The 22,011-nt window shown below is 43.1% G+C and overlaps 1 long non-coding RNA gene across 1 annotated transcript in view; it reads right to left on the reverse strand.

Annotated features, from left to right (window-relative positions):
- LOC149286396 (uncharacterized) overlaps positions 1-22,011 on the reverse strand; it is a 32,557-nt gene that overhangs the window by 8,500 nt on the left and 2,046 nt on the right. Inside the window, exon 2 of the long non-coding RNA XR_016277603.1 lies at positions 5,823-5,968. This is a non-coding gene — a long non-coding RNA (uncharacterized LOC149286396). The remainder of the gene's footprint in view (positions 1-5,822; positions 5,969-22,011) is intronic.

The raw sequence follows: 22,011 nt of genomic DNA on the forward strand, positions 1-22,011 counted from the left end.
CTACAGAGTCAAACGCTCGCTGACATGGTGGACATCTCATCACATCCGACGGGGATGCTTTTTCTACCCCCTCCACCAGTCTTGATCACAATCGATGCCAGTCTGAGGGGCTGGGGGGCCACCCTGGACAATCTCGGTGCTCAGGGATGATGGAACCAGTCTGAAAGAACTCACAGCATAAACTGGCTCGAACTGAGGGCCGTAAGACTGGCACTTCTGGCCTTTACTCAACACTTAAAAAAAAAAAACATAACAGTCCTGGTCCACACAGACAACATGACAACAATGTCACATATAAATCGACAAGGCGGGACCAGGTCGTTATCGTTAATGAAGGAAACAACCATTCTTCATTGGGCAGAAGTCAACCTGTTATCCATCAAGACAGAACACATAAAAGGAAAACTAAACACAAGGGCCGATTGGTTGAACAGGTCAGACATAAACCAAGCGGAGTGACACCTCCACCCAAAAACGTTCAACCTCATAACTCAAAGGTTCAAGACGCCATTGATAGACCTATTTGCATTTCCAATACACAACCAAGTCCCCAGGTTCTTCTCAAGGTTCAGGACTCAGGGAGCAGAACAGATCAATGCCCTCCACCCCCTTGGCCAAGAGGTCTTCTGTATGTATTTCCACCGACGGCAATGATATCATTATGCCTCCAAAAGCTAAGAAGCTAAAAGTCATCAATCATTCTTGTGGCTCCTCATTGGCCTGGAAGGGCGTGTTTTCCAGAGATATCTCAACTGGCCCAGGACCACTTCTGTCTTCCACTACACAAAGACCTCCTATCACAAAGTCAAGTAAGATCCGGGGTGGCTAAACCGTCACGCGTGAAAATTGAAAGGCGACTCTTAATAAAAGATGGCCTTTCTCCCCAGGTGGTTGACAGTCTCATAGAGATTCTACTCATAGGATTTACGAATATTCCTATCGATCCTTTTCCGATTGGTGCGCCTCCAACAATACTTCACCCTCGACAGTGTCAGTTGACACTCTCCTCATATACCTCCAAGATGGCCTCGATAAGGGGCTCAGACCCAATACCTTGAAGTGACAGGTTTCCACTATTGCGTTGTCACTCCCACCAAAATCATCATCCAGATTATCTAACCACATTTATGTTAAAAAGTTTTTGAGAGCAGCTGCTCTCATTAAACCACCTACAATGCACAGATATCCTAATTGGGATCTTCACATTGTTCTTCAGGCACTGACTAGGCCACCCTTTGAACCACTAGACATGGCCAAACTAAAGTTTCTGACTTGGAAGACTCTATTCCTCACAGCTATCACTTTGGTCCAAAGGATCTCTGAACTAGGAGCCCTTTCAACCAGAGAAGAGTTATGCATATTCAGGAAAGACTCTGTTTTGCTTTATCTAGATCCATCCTTTATGCCTAAGGTTAATACGACTGTTCATAGATCTCAGGAGGCTATCCTACCCTCCTCTGTTCCAGATCCGAAAAAATAAGCTGAGAAGATAATGGCATACCCTAGATGTACGCATGGCCTTACGCATTTATATCAAACGCACCAGGACTTGGCAAAAATCAGATCATTTATTTGTGTCATTCAACAACACTTACCTGGACAGAAAGGTCTCTTCATCTACATTGTCAAGATTGATCCATTCTTGCATTTCCAAGTGTTATGCAATTTCAAAAACAATTCTTCAGGGAAAGGTCACTGGTCATTCCACTCGTAGTGCCACCACGTCTGCTGCCCTGGCCACAAACGCCCCGTTGTCCAATATTTGTAGGGCAGCCACTTGGTCTTCTCTGTCAACATTTATCTGTCACTACCGTATTGACACCTTCCAATCGGCTGAGGCTTCTTTCGGTAGACAGATTCTTCAGTCCATTTTGTAATTCAGATATTACCTCAGTTTCCCCCTCAGTTCAGGGGAGCTTTGGTATGTCCCTTATGAAGGATGGCTCTGCCTTCACCGTTGGAAAAACAAACATTGGCTTACCTTGTGAGATGTTTGTTTTCAGCATTGAAGGCGGAGACATCCTGCCCTCCCGAGACTGAGGATTGTTTCCAGGTACTGGGGGGGACCAGTTATATACTTAAGGGTTAGTTGTTATAGGATCTAGGTTTGTTTTTAATTAATATTACATCCTTTGTTGTTTGATAGCCATTGATAAAGTGTTATTGGACATTCCTCTGCTTGGCTATTACACTGACTGGGCAACAAGGGGGATGGGTTCCCCAGGGTTCACGCCCAGAATTCTAGGTCCTACCTGATTGGAGCGAACAGAGGGAACCAACCCTTATGAAGGATGTCTCCGCCTTCAATGCTGAAAACAAACATCTCACAAGGTAAGCCAATGTTTGTATTTGAAGCAACCCCTTAGCAGAAAAACCTGATTATATTGTTTTAAAACAACTCATGGATTAAGGGGGGGGGGTTTCTCCCCCCCCCATGGAGAGGAGGCTGTTTGTTTGTTTGTTTTTTATAAGAATTTTTCTTACCGCCCTGTATTACTGAGAACCATCTCATGGAAGAAACAGTATTTTTTAGTTTCTTCCCTTTAGCAGACATTTCTCCTATGAAAGAAGGGAAAGAGAGGAGAGCCACTTCTCCTGAGGCTAGCTGACTGAGGTTCAGTGTTTTATAACAGGAACATAACCCTTTTGCCACTAGTGGAGCTTGGTTGGTCACCTTAATCCAATATATCTATCACCTCATATAAGATGTTTTTACCAAAGATCCTCAATGCGTGTAAGCATTAGAAGTTTGCTGAGTGACCAGAGGCCTTCTCCTTGCTTGAGTCACCCTGTTTATTAGCATTTAAATGATTCTGTATTGTTAAAGCTTATGCTCTTAATGTAGGGTTGCCATAATTGTCCACTTTTACCAGGGACAAAATGTGGAACAAATTCAAGACCAAACTGTAGGACAACTGCAGGACAAAACTCAGCCCAAAATGTAGGACATTGAAGAAAAATGGTGGACCTTAAATGTCCTACATTTTGAGCTGAGTTTTGTCCTGCAGTTGCCCTACAGTTTGGTCTTGAATTTGTCCTACATTTTGTCCCTGGTAAAAGTGGACAATTATGGCAGCCCTATCTTAATGAGAAGTGCTATGGCTGATAACAGTTTGCACAAAGGAGGTAGAACCATGTGCTCATCTTGGGCTGTTACAGCTAAGGCAAAAAGGCTCTGGCACTAATGGAGACAGGGATGGAGGCCCATGAGGAGGGAAGAAAAGTCCTCATGTTGCTTTATGGCTAGCCCCTTCCCTTGTTGAATTAGTTTCCAGGCATCTTCTCTGGCCTGGAAAAAGGAGGGGGGTGAGCAGAAACAGCACAACTCAAACCTTATGGGCTAACAGTAATAAAATGAACACCAGAAAAAGTTAACCAGTATCTCTTATAAATCTGAGTCCCCAGACCTGTTGCTGTGGGGGCTCTTCCCTCCTTTATTTGCCCCATCAAGGGAGGCTGCCTGGGCAGTAGCTTCTTCCAGGCACTGAGGAACCTACTCTTAAGTTAGCAGTGACTGAAGACCATTTGTAACCATGGGTAGATAGCTGCATATGGCCTGTAGTGTAGCCCTGATATTCACAGGACATTTTGTTTTATTTATGTTTGAGACAGCCCCAACTTCAAGTTGGGGTTTAGAAGCTTAGCCCTTTCAATTTCAGGCAGGCTTTATAGTAACCTGGCTGCATTACAGAAGCTAGCTTGGTCCTCAATTCCCTTCCCACTTGCATAGGTAGCTGGGAAGGGCAGAGGGGCTGCTGTGAGACATGGCTCCACATTTACCTAAGGTATGTCTGTATCCTGAGAAAGTATAATCTCTGATGGAAAGGAGAGGCCAAGTGCTCAAGCTGTTCTCTCAAGACTGCCACAGTTTGGGGCAGCCAAACACAATTGGGGATGAAGGGAACTCTCCACCCATGATATCCACAAGTGGTTTATCCCTTTTTGTTGTAATTTTTTGGGAGGGAACACAGGTGGATTTGTATCCATGTGGTCTCTCAAAGAATCCTTGGGTTGGAAGAGACCCCAAGGGCCATCCAGTCCATCCCCATTCTGCCATGCAAGAACCCTCAATCAAAGCATACCCGATAGATGGCCCTCCAGCCTCTGTTTAGAAGTGGGTGGCAGAGGCCATGCTCTCTCTGGGGAGGACATGAAGCCATTTTGTGCTTTTTTGTGGGATGCTCTGTGGTAGCCAAAAAAGACCATTTTAGAGTTGGAAGCATCAGCTCCTGCTGGGCCATGTCCAGCTTCCTTTACAGCCATGCAGCTGTATAACATAGAGGAGGAGTCTTCTGCCTCCTTACACACCATCTCATTATAAGAATTCAAAAGGAAAGTGCAGGAGCCCTGGCAACACCACCATGTGTTTTCCAGTCTGCAAAAGGATCCCCCACACCTGTTGGGGTCCTGGGTGCCATTGGGGCCAGAGATGGGAAGGAAGGGGGAGACCAAGGGTTTATGCCCCCATCTGCCCTCCTGGCAGAGTCCCAAACCTTATGCTAGGCATAGTGCCTGTAATGGCCATGGCAGAGGCCTCATGGCAATGCCTGCCCTGAATGAGGGCATTAGATCTGGCAAAGGTTCTTTGGTGACTAGAGAGAGAGGGGCCCTGGTACTTACCCTTCTCCTGTGTCTTCTGGCTGGCTTGCCTCTCTGACCTTGGCCCTGTTTCAGGCTGGGCAGAGGTGATGCAGAGAAATCCTTTGCCATGGCTTTTGGCTGGCCTGTCCTCTGAACTCTGGCCCTAAATGGGCTGAGCAGAGATGCTGAGAAGGGAAGTTTCCATGACTTCTGGCCAGTTTCCTCACTGATCCCTGGCCTTAAACAGGCTGGGCAGAGGTGATGTGGAGAAATAGAGACATGGAGGGGATACCCCTCACCATCTGTTCCCACAGCTCCCATGTGCTGCAATGCTGTTTGCAGAAATCTCCTGTGCTCCCACCATGAAAGGGGGCAGCTTTGGAGGAGAGGGAGAGTCATTGGCAAAGCCAAGACCTTTCTCCAATCCTGGAAGCCCTTGCCATATTAAGTCTTTCTTTGTCAGAGTGCGAGACCAGAATCCTGGACAACTAGTCGGTTTGATTGATGAATCAACAGCACTTTATTGATAGTTCCAGAATCAACAATTCTCCATCACTCAGCTTCATAGCTGAGACTGACCCTTCCCAGCCAAACCAATGCATAAATTCCCCCTGAGCCAAACTACTCCACCCCTAGCAAAAGCCCGTGCAACAGGACCCCTCCTTCCCTTCACTAGTTCCCATACTCCATTCCTTTTGCCTGAGCTGTTCTTCTCACAGAAACGAAACTGCATTCCCAGCCTCTGCGAACCAGACCCTCAAGGTCATCAGATAGCCCACACCTGGTCCAGCCTAGCACTACATATCACTATCTCTAAAGCCTAGCTAAAGCGCAACCCATCCCCCCAGCATCCACAGTTACAATACATCTGAGAGAATACATCAGGATTCTAACATTCTTCATGCTTCCAAGGCAGCAAGATAAACAAAGAAAAGGAAAAATTTCGCTGGCTTGTAGAGACAAATCCTGCTATGAGCGTAGGCAGGAACAAGACTGGGGCCCAGGGGGGCAAGCTCCTCCTTATATAAGGGCCGGTCTTTTGTTTATTGTCCCTGCCTACAGGAGCGAATAGGAGGAGCTTAACCCAGAATACAGGAGGTTAGGACCCTGTCTGCTGGGAAATTGGGAGCTTTATGCCTGCAAAACATGGGCTCACTCTCTCAGCTGCAACCTTTACACACAATCCTGAACTGAAACATTTAAGCAAAGGTCCTCTTCCAGCTCCAGGAATAAAGACCTACCTTCAATACAAAGACACTGACTTCTGCAGCCCCAGAAAGGCCTCTCCTACAGTCCTTTATGGCCGGAGCTTCCCCGGGTCAGAGGCCATCTCCTCAGCCGTAGAAAAGGGTTGCTCTGAGTGCGAAGGAGGAGGAGGTCCACAGGGCTGAGGGAGGGAAGGCAATGGGGAAAAGGTCAGTACCAATGGCCATGGAGGGCAGAAGGTGACAATGCCTAGGAAACTCCTCTGAGTCCCAGCCCTAGGAATGAGTGGCAGGAGTGAGTCCAGGGGGCTGAGGGGGTCTCCTTTCCCAAAGGGGGAGGCAAGGACCGGTGGGACCCTCCCCAGCTAGGGTCCAAAGGGAGGGTCACTTTCCCCACCTCTCCCAGCCCCCAAAGCCCAGCCCCCCCTACTGGCCCTGAGTCCCTGCCTCCCTTTCCTCAGACCCCACAGGCCCCTTCCTTCCTTCCGTCCTTCCTTCCTTCGCCCCAAAATGGAGGGCCAGAGGCACAGAGGTACACACTGCCTTCCTTTTGGGCCAAGGAGCCTGGCCTCTTTCTCGCTCTGGAGCCTCAGGCAGAGAAAGAGGAGCCTCTCGGTTCACCTCAGAGAAGGTTCTGGAACATTATTCCCCACAGTCACAAGCAGCACAAAATGGCTATTAGGATACAAAATGGCCACCTCTGCCTCAGCGCTTGGCACTGGCAGTTGGCAGTTTGAGGCCTTCAGGGAACCCAAAATGGAGGATGAAAGGGCCCCAAAGTCGGAAGGGACCCCAAACAAGATTTCTGATCCTAAAGAAAGGTTTTCCTGAAGGCACCCGATGGCTGTGGGAACACAAAAAGTCCCCAAACAGGACTTCCAAACCTTAACAACACCTAAATATTTTCCTGATGCTATTGAGAGGAACCTGATCCGCTCTTAATAATTAAAGAGCGAAAATGAGAAGAAGATTTCTAAATTTTATAGCTTTTTGTTGAAAATAGTCATGCATGAAGAGCTTGTGAAACCATCCATGATTAAATGGGCTCAAGATTTGGGTGAACCTTTGCCATTAGCTCAATGGGAAAAAACGTGGGCTGTCAGAATTAGATATACTGCTTGCATAGCGCTAAAGGAGAATTATTACAAGATGCAGAATAGATGGCATCTTACTCCCTTGAAGCTTTCAAAGATTTATAAAAATCAGAGTCCTAACTGTTGGAGGTGTGAGAAAGAACCAGGCTCCTTTATGCATATGTGGTGGTATTGTAAGCATGTCAAAAAATATTGGGTACAAATATATAATAAAATGCAACAAATTGTAAAAGTGAACTTTAAATTTGAAGCCAAATTTTTTTTTGTTAAATATGATTTCAGATGATAAATTGGAAGACAAGCACGGAAAATTATTTTTTTATATGGTTTCAGCGGCTAGAATGATACTTGCATCCCATTGGAAAGGAGATGCAGAGCCTACTTGGAATGAATGGATCTTGAAACTTATAGATTTTATGGAATTGGACAAAGTCACTTGTTATGTTATGAACTTGAATTGGAACAAGTAGAAATTAATTTGGCATCCTTTGATCACGTTTATAAAATCAGAGAATCCGTAATTTTATTGGATAATTTCATATTGTGTTATAAAGATTGTTAGAAGAAATATAGCAAAATGCGGGGAGATATAAACGCAAGACAAATTCATAAGGGGTAAAGTTTTTTTTTAAATTAAATTGAGGATTGAAGGATTATAGATGTCTTTAAAATATGTGTAAAAGTTTTAATTTAAGTATAATCATGGATTACGCAAGTGCGGTGAATTTGATCTTTTTCTTTCTGTATTAAGGAAAATTGCTGGGCTAAAGCATGTCTCAACCCCTCCGTATGAGGAAGTCATTATGTTCTTGTAGTAATGTTGTTATGGTATTTGTAGTGGTGGGTTTGTTTAGAGGGTGGTCAATGTTGAATGTATGTATTGTATTATATTGGTATTGTTATGAATGTTTTATGTAGTCATATATGTTTTTTATACATATGTATGGTAAACTTTAATAAAGATTAAAAAAAAATAATTAAAGAGCGGATCAGGTTCCTCTCAATAGCATCAGGAAAATATTTAGGTGTTGTTAAGGTTTGGAAGTCCTGTTTGGGGACTTTTTGTGTTCTCACAGCCATCGGGTGCCATCAGGAAAACCTTTCTTTAGGATCAGTTCAATAGTGAAAGATATTAATATTGATATTAAGAGTGTCCATCGTCCACAACCCAGCTCAGGTCTTGACCGCTCAGGGAGGCCAGTCCAGCTGCAGGTGGCCCTCCGTCCGTCCGTCTGTCCTCCTTTCCTTCTGCATTCCTCCTCTTTTCCCCAGCATCAGCCCCTTTCCCAAGAAGGCTGCATCCGCACTGTAGAAATAAGGCACTTTGACACTGCTTTAACCCTCAGTGCTATGTAATCCTGGGATTTTACCTTTGGACACTTAGCTTTCTCTGCTAGAGAGCTCTCATGCCACAACAAACTACAAATCCCAGGATTCCATAGGATGGAACCAGGAGAGTTAAAGCGGTTTCCATCCGGATTATTTCTATAATGCAGATAAAGCCTAGGTCTGTTGTAAAAGGATAGAAGCACCCAACTCGATTTTTCATCCTGTTACAAATGGTTTTGTTTTTTTAAGATATATGCAGCTTGCTTTTCAGTCTAATCTTTATTTTTGTTGTTGTTGTTTGTTTGTATGTTTGTTTGTTTCATTCTTGGTAATATGAGTTATTCTGGTCTGTCTCCTTCCTTCTTGCATGAAAATCTATTAATAAATAAACTGGGGAGACTTTTAAAACCTCCCAAAGGAGCTACTTTTGGCCTTGTTTGGGGGACTAGCCTTCTCTTAGAAGCCAAAGCCCAATGTTTGTGAAAAAGAAGAATAAGGCTTGTATTAAAACTATCCTCCCCATTTCTGATCCGTTTTAAAAAGGAACACTGGTTCTTACCTGTGAGATGTTCGTTTTCAGGGATGTAGGTGGAAATATCCTATAACGTGGGTTGATTTCATCTCTTGCTCCGAAATAGGCAGGAAAAACAGACTTGAAGGAGTCGCCACCAGAAGGAGCAGTCCCCTCCATCCCTCAGTCAATATTACAGCCGAGGATAGAAAACAAACTCAGAGAGCATTTAATGCAAATCTAAGTATAATCAATAGAAACTATCATAAAGTCAAACTAAAAATAGTAACTAACAACAACCCTTGCAAAGCCAAGGGAAACAGCCTCCTCAGTTCTGGGCGGGGAGGATATTTCCACCTACATCGCTGAAAACGAACATCTCACAGGTAAGAACCAATGTTCCTTTTTCCAGCGATGAAGGTGGAAACATCCTATAACATGGGACTTACCAAAGCTCCCCAAACCAATGGGTGGGTGAACTGAGGCATATCACTTATGTGAGAACCACCAGATGTGTCTTCCAAAGGAAGCCTCTTCTTGATTCAAGGCAACTCAACAGAGGTGGCATGTAAATGTGGAAGATGAAGGCCATGTCATGTCCTACATTTATCTTAGATAGATGTGATTGTTGGTACTGCAGAGGAAGTAGCTGCACTGTAAATGGAGTGATCAACAACTGATCACAACAGAGATATCTCAATTTTATTGTAGCATGTTAAAATGCATCCAAGACAAGCCACAATTTTATCAATGCCTTGTTTTGATTGTGACAAAAAGATGTTGCAATCATTTCTTGAATCAAGTTATTAGAAATGTTGGTTTTGTCATCAGTGACCTGGATTGGGTCAGTCATTTGGTGTACATGAACCCTTAATGTTAACTTGTCAGTTTGAATCAGAATTGAGCTGTTAGTAGTTGTGGTTGAAAACAAACACTATTGGTTTTAATTGAAGCCAATTTATATTGTGCAGTAGAGATTGTTGGTCGTATTTTTATTTATTCATTTTGCTTATTGAGAGTAACAAAATGATGAGCATCGCCCTAAGCTGGCATTCACCATTATTTGGAACCCCATCAGGGGCCAAATCAGACAATCCTTCTCAATTGGTAGCAACAACCACTGTTCAAAGGGATCTGAACTTATTTGGTATATGTCAGAACAAGTGATTTATCTGTGACATCTATTTTTTTAAAATAAATTTTAATTTTATTAGGTTAAAATACAAACAGGTACACAAGACATAAAAAACACAAAACAACATATTTACATTTTGACAAATACAACAGATACAGCCACCCCCAGACATCCCCCTCCAATAGCCCCTCCCCTCTACCCCAAACCGCTGCCCTTTCTCACCTATTACAGACAACATCAAACCTAACAGACTAGTTGACTTCCTAACTACCAGACAGAATCTTGTTGTTCACACTTGGCTATCTTTTTTCCAATACCCTGTTCTATATATCATTTTCAAAAAAGAGGAAGAATAAAAAAGAAAGAAAAAAAGTGTAATGTAATCATCTACTTTTCTTCTTACCCCTGCCGTAGAAAAGCTTGACAGAAAATATTCCTTTCGAGTTGCAGAAGTTTAAATTAGCACTATAGTTGCCTCCTTACCCCATTCCTTTTCAAAGAAAGTTATAACCTTTTTCCAGTGTTCTAACTGTTTCTCTCTATACACATTATTTAAGTTTTGGGTCAAGATGTCCATACCCATTCCTTCATATATTTTCAGTAGCCAATCATCACTAGTTGGGGTTATTTCACCTTTCCACCTCTGAGCATAACAGATTCTTGCTAAAGAAATCATATAAAAATTGCTTTCTCATCTTCTTTGTTAATCCCTTCATCTATCATTCCCAATAAGTACAATTCCGGCTTCAGCGTCAGGTTTGTTCCCATTATACAGTTAATTAGATTATTAATCTTCGTCCAGAATGGTTTTGCTTTGCCACATTCCCACCATGAGTAGAAAAAAGTTCCCTTTTTCTTTTTACACTTCCAACAATTGTCCTTCCTGGTTTTATAGATTTTGGCCATTTTGTAGGGTGAAAGATACCAAAAATACATCATTTTATAAAAATTTCCCCTGATACTTTGAGAGAGAGTTATTTTTTTTATATCTTTCCAAACCTTTTCCCACTGATTTAACATAATTGGATGGCCAACACATGTGGCCCACTTTATCATTGGATCTTTAACCGTTTCTACCTCCATTTACAGAGATAACAATACAACATAGATTTTCCCAATTAGTTTGACATTATCCAGGTACAAGATTTTACTCAGTTCTGTTTTTTTGATATCTAATTCAAACCCATGTGTCTTCTCATCCATCTTAAATCTCTCATAGATTTGTGTGATATCTATTTTTGAAATAGCTAGAGGAACCAATGACAAACTATTAATTGAAATAGATCAGGCACTGTAGGTGCGCCAGTATCACTAGGTCAGATAACTGAGAACAACCTACCTGCTTGAAGGTGTTCTTCATGGATCTTACCCTTTGTTTGGTCAGGTAGAGCCTGGTCAGCAATGCGTCTACAACCACTCCAAAGTGTTGTAGCTTCTGAAATGGAACTAGGTTGTTGTTTTCATGAGTTAGCAGAAAACCATTTCTGGATAGGAAGGAAAACACAGCTAGACATCTGTTACATCTTATGGAAGAGAAATAGTTCTGATCAGGCCATTGTGAAGTTATGGGTATACATGAAGATCTCACTGTTTCAATGTGTCCCTATCAGTGTAGTGAGTGTCACTGAAGAAAACAACAGACTGAATGGTAGAGCCTTGTATGGAAAAAGCTTTCCCTGGTAAGCAGTGTGTAGATAATTGTGATGAGGTAGGTGGATTGGGATGCAGAAACAACTACAACTAAGAACAGGGACACACAAAATCATGGAGCTGAAGTGCCTCCAGGGTTTTCTGGAGAATCTCCAGTCTGAACCTGTTTTTTTGTTTGTTTGTTTGTTTTTAATAAACCAATTGACCCATTTTAGGTCTAGCACCACACTCTAAATTTTGTTTTTGATTGTTTTAAATGTAGAATTAAAGAAGATTGGAACAAGCCTCTTTTGTGTTTATAGTTTTTTAATTGTCCCAATATTGATCAGATGTCTTGTGGCTTTTGGTATCAGCCAATGAATCTTTGCTTTCCTGTATCTTGAGGAAGCAATGAAATGGTGATGAGAATGGTATATGTATATGTGAGCAAATTTTTAGAGTTGGGAGGACCCATAGGTCTGGCTGAATTTGTCATGAAAGATGAAAGAAAGACTGCAGTCTTCCTCTTACCCTTTAGCACCAGTCAGCCAGGACTGAGGCTATTTGTGTCATTGTTTGACAAGAATTGTCACTGAACATTGTTGTTGTAGGTTCAGGTGAAGCAGCGCCTGGGACTGATGGTAAGGTTGATAACTAAGCTCAGACCACTGTCTGCCAAACCTATTGTCTCTTGTAAAATAAGTATCTATGGGGGGGGAAAAGGAGGATTGTCCCTGATGAAGGGACTTCATTTTTTATTATTATGTGAAAAAGCAAATGATTTTCCCTTATCATTAATTTTTTATCAATATTGGATCCAGTGATTGTTGAAAGAGTATCTCACCAATCAATTATCAAATTTTGTTTAGAACAGGCATCCACATGCCCGCGGTTTTGTTTATTTGTTTGATTTTATTTAAAATCTGCCTCTTGGCCAATATAGAGGCTGCCTGTGGCCTTTTGTCAAATTGTATTACATCTGGCCTGGCATAAGCTGAGAAAGCAGCCATTTTGAGTATTTTGTAGGTTGTCTTGATATAATTTTATGTTCACCTGATTATGACGGATCTCATAAAATCTTTAGCCCACATAAGGTCAGCCCTTGAGAAAATGACATAGTTGAAGCAGCCCTAATTGCCAAGGAGGATGCTGTTTATGATCGTTTATCTGTCATTTCATTAGGGTATGTATATATACATGTATATTGTATATGTATGTGTGTGAAAGAGAGAGGGAATGTGTGTCTCGTAAAGCCTGAGTATAAATGGGAGAAACCCAGGACTTATAATGAGTTATCCATTGGTTAGAATTGTAGTTTTGCCATTACCTGTCAAGGTAAATGATAAGGCTTATTAACAGACACAGAACTTAGGTGTAATGTGGCAGGTTTATCCCACTCTTACCTGATACCTTTGTGAAGACAGCTCTGATTATGTCTCTAGGATTGAAGGCCCTGGTCTAAGAAAAGTCACCTTTGCCTTGTGGCAAATCAAGACCGTTTCTTGTAGACTAATTGGAGTAAAGGGGTGGCCTCGAAAATGTTAATTAAAAATCTTAACCATTGTGTAGCAACACTGCAAAATGCTCAGTCACAAAGATGGAGCGATCTTGATCTCTAAAGGCTCTCCATTATCATATTTAGACAATATAGGAAAGTCAGGGCCTTATTTTCATTCTTCATTTGAGGAATGTATTACAGGAAAGAACCTTTTTTTTTTTTTTAAATAAAAGATGGTAAGGTCTTTTTGTTGTCCTTAGACTCTGCCAAGAGACTTTATTCTAAACAATTTGTCCCCAGTAAGAGGTAGAAATGTCAGATTTTGTTTGTAATGGACATCTATGTGTCAATATTTTTATCAAATCTGTTGTTGTAATGGAACTAAACCAGTTGTGGTCTTGGATTGTATCAAATCCCATTTAGGCTAGTGTCTCCTGAAATAGCCACTATCCTAAACCATTTTTTAATGTTCTGGCAGAACTTTATTTTGATCTCAAGTGTTTTTTGTTTGTTTGTTTGTTTTTAACAAGCGCTGTAGACCACACATAGCTCTAGAAAAAATGAAAACAGGAGAAACAACTTTCATTGAGCATAAACTATGGCAATCACAAGTGGGATCTGCTGATTCTCATAACGAGGTGAGCTGTAACTATACACACACACAGAGCTATTGGATCTGGTCTCACAATAACAATCTTATGGAGGCCTTATGACCTTCATAAAATCTGTATGAAAATGGAGTATTTGGTGTTGAAGGCCCAGGTTTGGACAGGGAGAACATTCTTCCCTTGAGAAAGATCAGGATCTTCTAGCTTTAATTGCACCAAGGTGTCATTAAATTGTAATATACTAATTGTCTTATACAATAATAACATAAAAACAAATATAGCAATAATAAAAGATCATCAGACCCAAAAAGTCTAAGAGATTTCAGGAGCTTTCAGGAGCTACTGAAGGGCCCTCACTTTTATTTGTATTTGATATATACATAAATATATACATATATATATATATATATATATATAAGATCAGATTCCTCTTGTGAGGAATGAACTCCAGTTAATATTTTGTTTTAAGAGAGGCAGACTGGAGCAGAAGCAGCAGGCCTTTCTTCTTTTGACTTGACTTGGTGTCCTTAAACAAAATGGCTGCCACACCTTAAGTTGTAGCTTTGCCTCTTCTTTTAACAAGGGGAGCACAATAAATAAATTGTTTAGGCAAATTTATCCAAAGGAGTGACTGAAAAATCCAACTAGGGGATAATGTACCTGGCAAATCCTTTTGTTAACCCTCTCTGATCCCTTCAGTGGATCATGGAGGAAGGAGAGGAGGAGGAGGAGGAAGTGGCAGTTGGTTTTGGAGGGAAACTCTCCATTTGCACTTCTGTGCAACTGAGGTCTCTTTTAAACTGGCAATGCAAGCCAGAGACAAACTCTCCATTTGTATCTTTGTGGTGAGGTCTGTTTTAAACTGGCAATGCAAGCCAGAAACTCTTTTAAAACTGGCAATGTAAGCCAGAGACAAACTCTCTAATCACACTATTCAGGTAAATGAAATCTCCTTGAAAACTGGCAATGGAAGGCAGTAACAAACTTCTGGGGTAAATCTTAACCTACAAACCTAGGATTAGAAGTAGGATCATCACTCACCTCTTGAAGTCTGCTTTTACTGTCTCTCTCTCACTGCCCAAACCTCTTGCCAGGTTTGATGTCTGCAGTGGGCGCAATCTGGCCAAGGATAGGTGGTTCTTCCTCCTCCAGCCGCGCCAAGGTCTTTTCAGGTTGTCCATCTCACCACCCAAACCCCTTCTGGGGATGGTGACTGCGGTGTGGCGCCTTTTGGTTAAGGACAGGGAATATTCCCTCCTCCACCGCGCCAATTCCTTTCGGGATGTCCATCTCACTGCACAGACGCCTTCCTGGGGTTGGAGATTGCAGCGGAGCGCATCTGGTCCAGGACAGAGGGATCTCCCTCCTCTGGCCGCACCTGGGCTCTCTGGCCCTTCAGCCCCTTCGGCCAGACATGGCTGGGCTGTCTTGTTCTTCTTTAATGCTGGAGTTGGGCCTTGTTGCCTCACAGCACAGCAGCTTCTGAACTGTCTCTCCCTGCCTGGCTTTGTTTCAGCCGTTAGAGAGGCAAAGGGATAGAGAAAGACTAAAGAAAAGCATTGCTGTTTTTTGCAGGAGAGAACAGACCATGAATATAAGAAGAATAGAAGAAGTATTAGAAGAAATATTAAAGTCTTAAAGAAAGAGGAAAAACACAGCCTACTCGGAGCGAGGCAGGAAAAAGACTGAGGGATGGAGGGGGTTGCTCCCTCCGGTGGCGACTCCTTCAAGTCTGTTTTTCCTGCCTATTTCGGAGCAAGAGATGGAATCAACCCACGTTATAGGATATTTCCACCTACATCGCTGGAAAAATGGAGGGACAAGTGTAGTATTTCCCCCCCAGTATGTTCCTACCTTCTCTTGTTTCTTTTAATTTGGAGTTGCTGCTGCTCCCGTTCCCTATCTGTAGTAGTGACAAAGTGGATAAAAAATTAATATTAACACCGTGCATGGTGCTTTATGATTAACGTAAGCATAAGAGAAAGAAAGAAGGCAAATCCTTCACTTTGTGAAGTTTAACGCCTTTAGACCAGCATGTTTCAATATTTGTGTACCCCAAAAGGTCCATGTTGTATCAGTGATCCTCGAGTAAATAGTGGGAAGTGCTGCTTATGTTTGTTTGACTTTTTAAAAAGTATTGTGGGATTTGCACATTGTCCTGCAGTGTGGGGAGGTAAACCTTAATGCAGAGTCTAGCTTCTCCCTCATGCTTCACCCATTGGGTTTCTGATCTATGAGGGCCTGAACAGACAGGCCAAAATAAAGCTACTTCGGGTCACTTTGGAGGTATGCTGTTTAAATGCTGCAGGCATCCTAAGAGGCCAGAAGCCACGCCAAAGTCATGCTCCAGTCCTAAGGATTAGAGCGCAGCTTCTGGCCTCTTAAGATGCGTGTGTCATTTAAACAGCATACCTCCAAAGTGACCCGAAGCAGCTTTATTCTGGCCTGTCTGTTCAGGCCCTAAGTTATCCTTACCTACCTAAGAAGGAGAGCCAGTCTCACCTTCCATCCTGCCTCAGGTTGAATCAGGAGAGGGCTTTTTCTGCTCCAGCGCCTTTAGCCTGCAGGATCGGTTTCTGAGAAAAATTTCCCTGGTTTGTGGGTCAAGAGACCTTGATTTGTATTGCCAGTACCACCCTAATGTGGTACACTCAATCGGTGGTATGGTCAGCCTCAGCTTAATAGATATGGATTACATTGCCAAGTTCACCTGTGATGAGGAGTTGGTAGATTGCACAAGCACCTTTGAGTCAGTCAGAAAGAATGAATTGATCCACCCCTACTGGGATATGGTTCCCTTTTGTGCTGCAGAGGTGGCTTGAGAGTGTGGTGGTGGATCTGACCAGTGGCATCATTGAAGGTGCAGGATGTGCAGTCCACACTGGGAGACACCCCAGAACAGGGCTGACACCTTGGGCTTCCTCTTGCTGTGCTCCTCTGAGGCTGTGGCAGTGATAAAGGCCTCCTCATGAGGAGACCTCCACTGCTGGAGCAAAGCAAAGGGCCCAGCATGCTCCACCTGCCCCACTACACACACCAGGTGACACCAGGGGTGAGGACGCCACTGGATTTGATCATAATAGAGAGTTGTCAGGCATGGTTTCAGCTGCATGGGTAAGTTTATTGGACATTCCCCCTCCTATTCTGCTCCCATCCCTAGTTATCAATGGTTATCAATAGTTTTTGTGGGTTTTCGGGCTATGTGGCCATGTTCAAGAAGAGTTTACTCCTGACATTTCACCAGCATCTGTGGCTAGCATCTTCAGAGAAGATGCCAGCCACAGATGCTGTTGAAATAGGAACAAACATGGCCACATAGTCTGAAAAACCCACAAAAAAACTATGGATACTGACCATGAAAGCCTTTGACTTCACAATAGTTATCAATGGTTAAGAGTTCCCCTGTGAGTTATGTAATTGGTTTTCCCTCATAGCCAGGAAGACTGTGAAACTCGGGGTGTTGGAGTGGGTGTAATGGCGGCAAATCTGTTAGCTGACCAAGGTCGTAGACGTGTTGAGCCCATTTGGAAAGGTATGGGGGGGAGGAATGCAAAGTCAATAAAGAAGAGCTCTGTGGTCCTCACATGTCCTCCAGTGGCCATGAAGTGCATCATGCTTCAGATGCTTCATCTTTTTCTAAGGAGGGAGGAATGTCTGAAAGGGACACCTAAGATGGTTTCTCCCCTTCGTAGTGTCACTAGGGTTAGTGTCACCCGCTGCAGTAACTCATGGTGTCACCCCTGCATTGAGCTTCTCTTATACCATACCATACAGAATCCTTAGTAATCTTTTTTGTACTAATGCAAAGATATAGCCATGTTAGTCTGTAGAATCAGTATGTGGAGACCTTGTAGTACCTTGGAGACTAATTGAAAGAAATTGGCAGCATGAGCTTTCGTAGGCTTCAGGCTGCTTCCTCAGATGCATTACAAATGTTACCCATAAATCATAATTCACTGAATATATCACTGAATGACATTTTAATAGTTGTGACATAAACAACTAGCAAAATTAAAATTATGCCCAACCCTAACCTAATGGTTTTAATTCAATTTGTGTAGATCTTCGGTGGTCATTATTTTTGTTTTCTTTATGTTGAGCAGTGAGTCTCCCTTTGCACTTTCTTTCTTGATCTTTCTTAGTAGCCATTCCAGTTGTGTGATGTTTTCTGCTAGCAGTATGGTGTTGTCTGCCAATCTTAGATTGTTGATAGTCCTTCCTCCTACTTTCACCCCTTCTCCTTCTGTGTCCAAGTTGCTTCAACTGCTGTGGCTGCATCATAAAGAATCCTGGGATTCATAGCTGTATGAGGTGCTAGAGCTCTTTGACTGAGATTTCTCAAGTCCTTGCTAAACTACAAATCCCGGGATTCCTTGGGGCGGAAGAGTGAGTTAAAATGGTATCTAAGTGCTACAAGTGTGTAGTATGAAAGAGAGTAACTAGCACGCCAGTGTCCCCAAGTGAACTATCCCTACAATATGTGATGCTGCCATTTCTAAACAGACGTATATACACTGGGGCTGAAATCTGCTTGGAAGGTTCCTATGCTTCCCAGTGTAGGCCAGGTGTGAGCAGATTTTAGGCTTACAAGAGCTGTTTGTCTTTCTGCTACAACACCACAAGGTCCGCTCACCAAAGCCAAGTGAAAACAAAGCAACTTAAGAAGTCAGATGTAGCCACTGCTTTTAAGGATGTGCTCAGCTCAGGAATGTGTTTTCAGTACCAGACCACCAAATATCTTTTATGAACAAATCTAGCCCTGTTTTACTCCAAGCTTCCTTGATTTCAGTAGCCTAGGGGTTTGGCTTTTTTTTTTGGGGGGGGGGGAGCTTCTTGTTGTTGCTGTTGTATAACACATGAGGGTTGGAAATGGTTTCCCATCTACTGCTGATCCTCAGGACAGAGTGACCAGATGTTCTCCTTTTCCAGGACATCTCCTCCATTTCCACTGTTCTCAACCAATACTCTTCTCATCAAAGGGTCATGTGCAGCCAATGCAAAATCAACATGAAGAAGTCCCTTTTTCTGTCCCTGTCTATTCCTTTCTTCCCATTTCCTTTCAATCATAAGTAACTGGTTCACTTTTGCATTTCCCTGTCTCAGATTTACAAGCTCTCATTTTATTTTCCTCTTTAATCAGGATTGGTCAATCCATTATATGAGCATTATGTGCTCTTTCTCCAGAGAGAATGTGTGACCTCTCTCTCTCTCTTTCCTTTACCTGCCCAAGCTTTTTGCAAACTCTCTGTCTGAAGCTTTTTGGGAATTCCAAAATGTCCTCCACTCTGAGCTTGCCTAAGAAGCATGCATTTATATTTCTATGAGCGTTTTTAGCTTTTATTTGGGAATGTTCTCCATTTTTCTTGAATGTTTTCCATTTTACGGTGCCTTGTCCTCCTTTGCTGTTAGGACATCTGATCACCTTGCCTCAGAATAGCTCCCAGTAGGTCTTGTTTCTGTCCATTCCTGTGGAATACTTCCCAAGTTTAGTTACTCAGCTTTAAGATGGCACATTTTCAGTGGCATTCCCTTGTTTCATTGTGTTTTTCGAGTGTGAGGTCCTGAGACGTGGATTTGATGATCTCCGTTTCTCAGGTTGAGCAGCAGCAATCTGTCTGTGCAGCCTGAAATCTGTCAAGCCCCTCTTCCATTATTTCGGGGGAAATCCCACAACAGTTCATGATGTGCATGCATGCACACACATGCACGCAGGGGCTCTCAAAACGGAGTGCCTGTTGAAGGCTTGGCACAGAGGCAACAAGTGCAAACAGAGGGCAGAGTGGCACGTGGAGCAGCAGATTGCCAGACAAAGGATCCCTTCATTGGGAAAAGGGAATATGGAGCAATGAGAGAAGCAAGACTTTGTGTTTTAACGCTATAAGGAGGAGGGATTTGGGGGGAGAGATAGGAAGGAAGGCAGACAGAAGGGAGTGAGGGGGCCTTAGCTACAGGTAAATATTTGAGAGGGGAACTGCTTTTGGGTTTTGGCCTTGGAGCTGAATGTGCACAAACAAGACACAGATGGAGATGGGAAGGCCTATCTTTTTGGAGGAGACGGTAAGGTCACAGTGTCCCCCTCCATTCCTTTTTGTACAGTCCCAACCTAAGAAGACATGATGGCAAGGGCAACTGGGTTTGGGAGAAGGGCTTTCCCTTGCCCTCAAGCATTTCCAAGGGGTTTATTAATATAATTTTTTAAAAAACAAACAAACGACAAAAGCAATTTGACTGAGGAAACAATTTGTTTCTTTGTTGGGCTGTGAATAAAATCACTTTATGCAACACCATGGCCTCGTCTTTCCTGCCCAACCCTATCTCCATAGGAGAGAGCCAGTGTTTCATAGCCTTTTGTCTCTGACGTCAATGTGCCACTCTATGCCATGCTTTGGTCAGGCCCCACCTGGAATATTGTGTCCAGATCTGGCCACCACAATTCAAGAAGGATGTGGACAAGCTGGAGAACCTTTAGTCTAAAGGAGGAGGACTAAAATGGTGAAGGGTCTGGAAACCACGCCCTATGAGAAACGACTTAGGGAGCTGGGTATGTTTAGCCTGGAGAAGAGAAGGCTGAGAGGTGATATGATAGCCCTATTTAAATATTTGAAGAGATATCATATTGAGGAGAGAGTAAGCTTGTTTTCTGCTGCTCCAGAGACTAGGACCCGGAGCAATGGATGCAAGCTCCAGGAAAAGAGATTCTGCCTCAACATTAGGAGGAACTTCCTGACAGTAAGGGCTGTTCGACAGTGGAATAACTCCCTCAGAGATTTTGGTGAAGTCTCCTTCATTGGAGGTCTTTAAGCAGAGGCTGGATGGCCATCTGTCGGGGATGCTTTGATTGGGATTTCCTGCATGGCAGGGGGTTGGACTGGATGTCCCTTGTGGTTTCTTCCAACTCTACGATTCTATGATTCTAAGTATGTTTTTCAAACTTAAAGCAAACAGCCAGACACTTCCCATTTGGGGAGAGAATGTCACATTTTTTGACATGGATGGATGCCATGTCTAGCAAGTCGCAAGACAGGGATCATTTATGTCACCTGAACCCACTAAGGTGGTCCATCCCTGCCTTTCAGGATGAAATATTATTTCTGAATGGTTGGCAGCCTCACCTGTGTGTAAAGGTAATGCAGCAGGAAGTCAAGGAGGAAAGATTAGCCCCAGCTATCGACATCACCACCACATCCAGGATGGCATCCTGCAGCAGAATGTGGCTCAGTGCCTTTTCATCTACCTCTAAGGAGTAACACAACCACAACAACAAGCCACTGGATGATGAAGCACCTAGATATTTCAGAAATCTGGGCACCATGCTAGGAAAGGCCCTCTCCTGGTTATGCACGGTTTAGTGGTTCATGTGCTAGACTACATATTGGGAGATCCAACACTATGCACCATGAACCAGGAAGCTCCTTTGGTCATGTGGGGCCATTCTCCTTCAATCTATCTCACAATGTGTGAGAATAATGTGGGTACAAGAAAAGCCAAGGACTCCATTTTAAGCGCCATACAGGACCCTGAACAAACCTGGCCGAGAAAACCGCCCACAACAGGTTTGCATTAAGAGTCACCATAAGTCAGAAATGACTTTAAGGCACACAACAACAAAAAGAATATATTGTATAAACTCATGTATAAGTCTAGAAACTTTAGTCAAAAAAGTGAACACAAAAAATACCATACCTTAATTCTTATCAAAATAGGAACCATTCCCTTCTCTGAGTTGAGTGGCGAAAAGCGAAATCTTAGTCCATCCAGGGAGAACCTAAAAGAAGCGCTTACTGTCTCCGTTGTGGCATTGCCTCTGGCCTTTTTGAATGGCTGGGTGGGCAAATAGTGGTGCGATTTGGCATCATTTTCCTTTCCTTCATCCTTTACATCCTTTATCACATACCCCTAAGTTTACCCTCGACTTAGAATCATAGAAGAGTTAGAAGAGACCCCAACTGCCATCCAGTCCAACTCCATTCTGCCATGCAGGAATACACAATCTAAGCACTCCTTACAGATGGCCATCCAGCCTCTGTTTAAAGACCTCCAAAGAAGGAGAGTCCACCACTCTCCAAGGGAGCGTCTCTCAATGTCAAACATCTCTTTCTGTCAGGAAGTTCTTGCTAACATTGAGGTGAAATAGGAGGCTGTGGAAAGGATGTTTAGGTGGAATAGGAGGCAGTCTGGTCACCCTGTGTGTATGTGTGCATATACTGTGTGTGTGTGTGTGGGTATAAAATAGAATCATAGAGTTGGAAGAGACCACAAGGGCCATCCAATTCAACCCTCTGCCATGCAGGATCATAGTGGAATCTCGGAGTGTAGTGGAGTCTCCTTCTTTGGAGGTCTTTAAGCAGAGGCTGGATGGCCATCTGTCGGGTATGCATTGATTGCTATTTCCTGCATGGCAGGGGGTTGGACTGGATGGCC

Source organism: Sceloporus occidentalis, unplaced genomic scaffold (assembly GCF_023333645.1).
Source record: "Sceloporus occidentalis isolate IW3139 unplaced genomic scaffold, rSceOcc1.0.p SCAF_69, whole genome shotgun sequence".
Classification (NCBI taxonomy): Eukaryota; Metazoa; Chordata; class Lepidosauria; order Squamata; family Phrynosomatidae; genus Sceloporus; species Sceloporus occidentalis.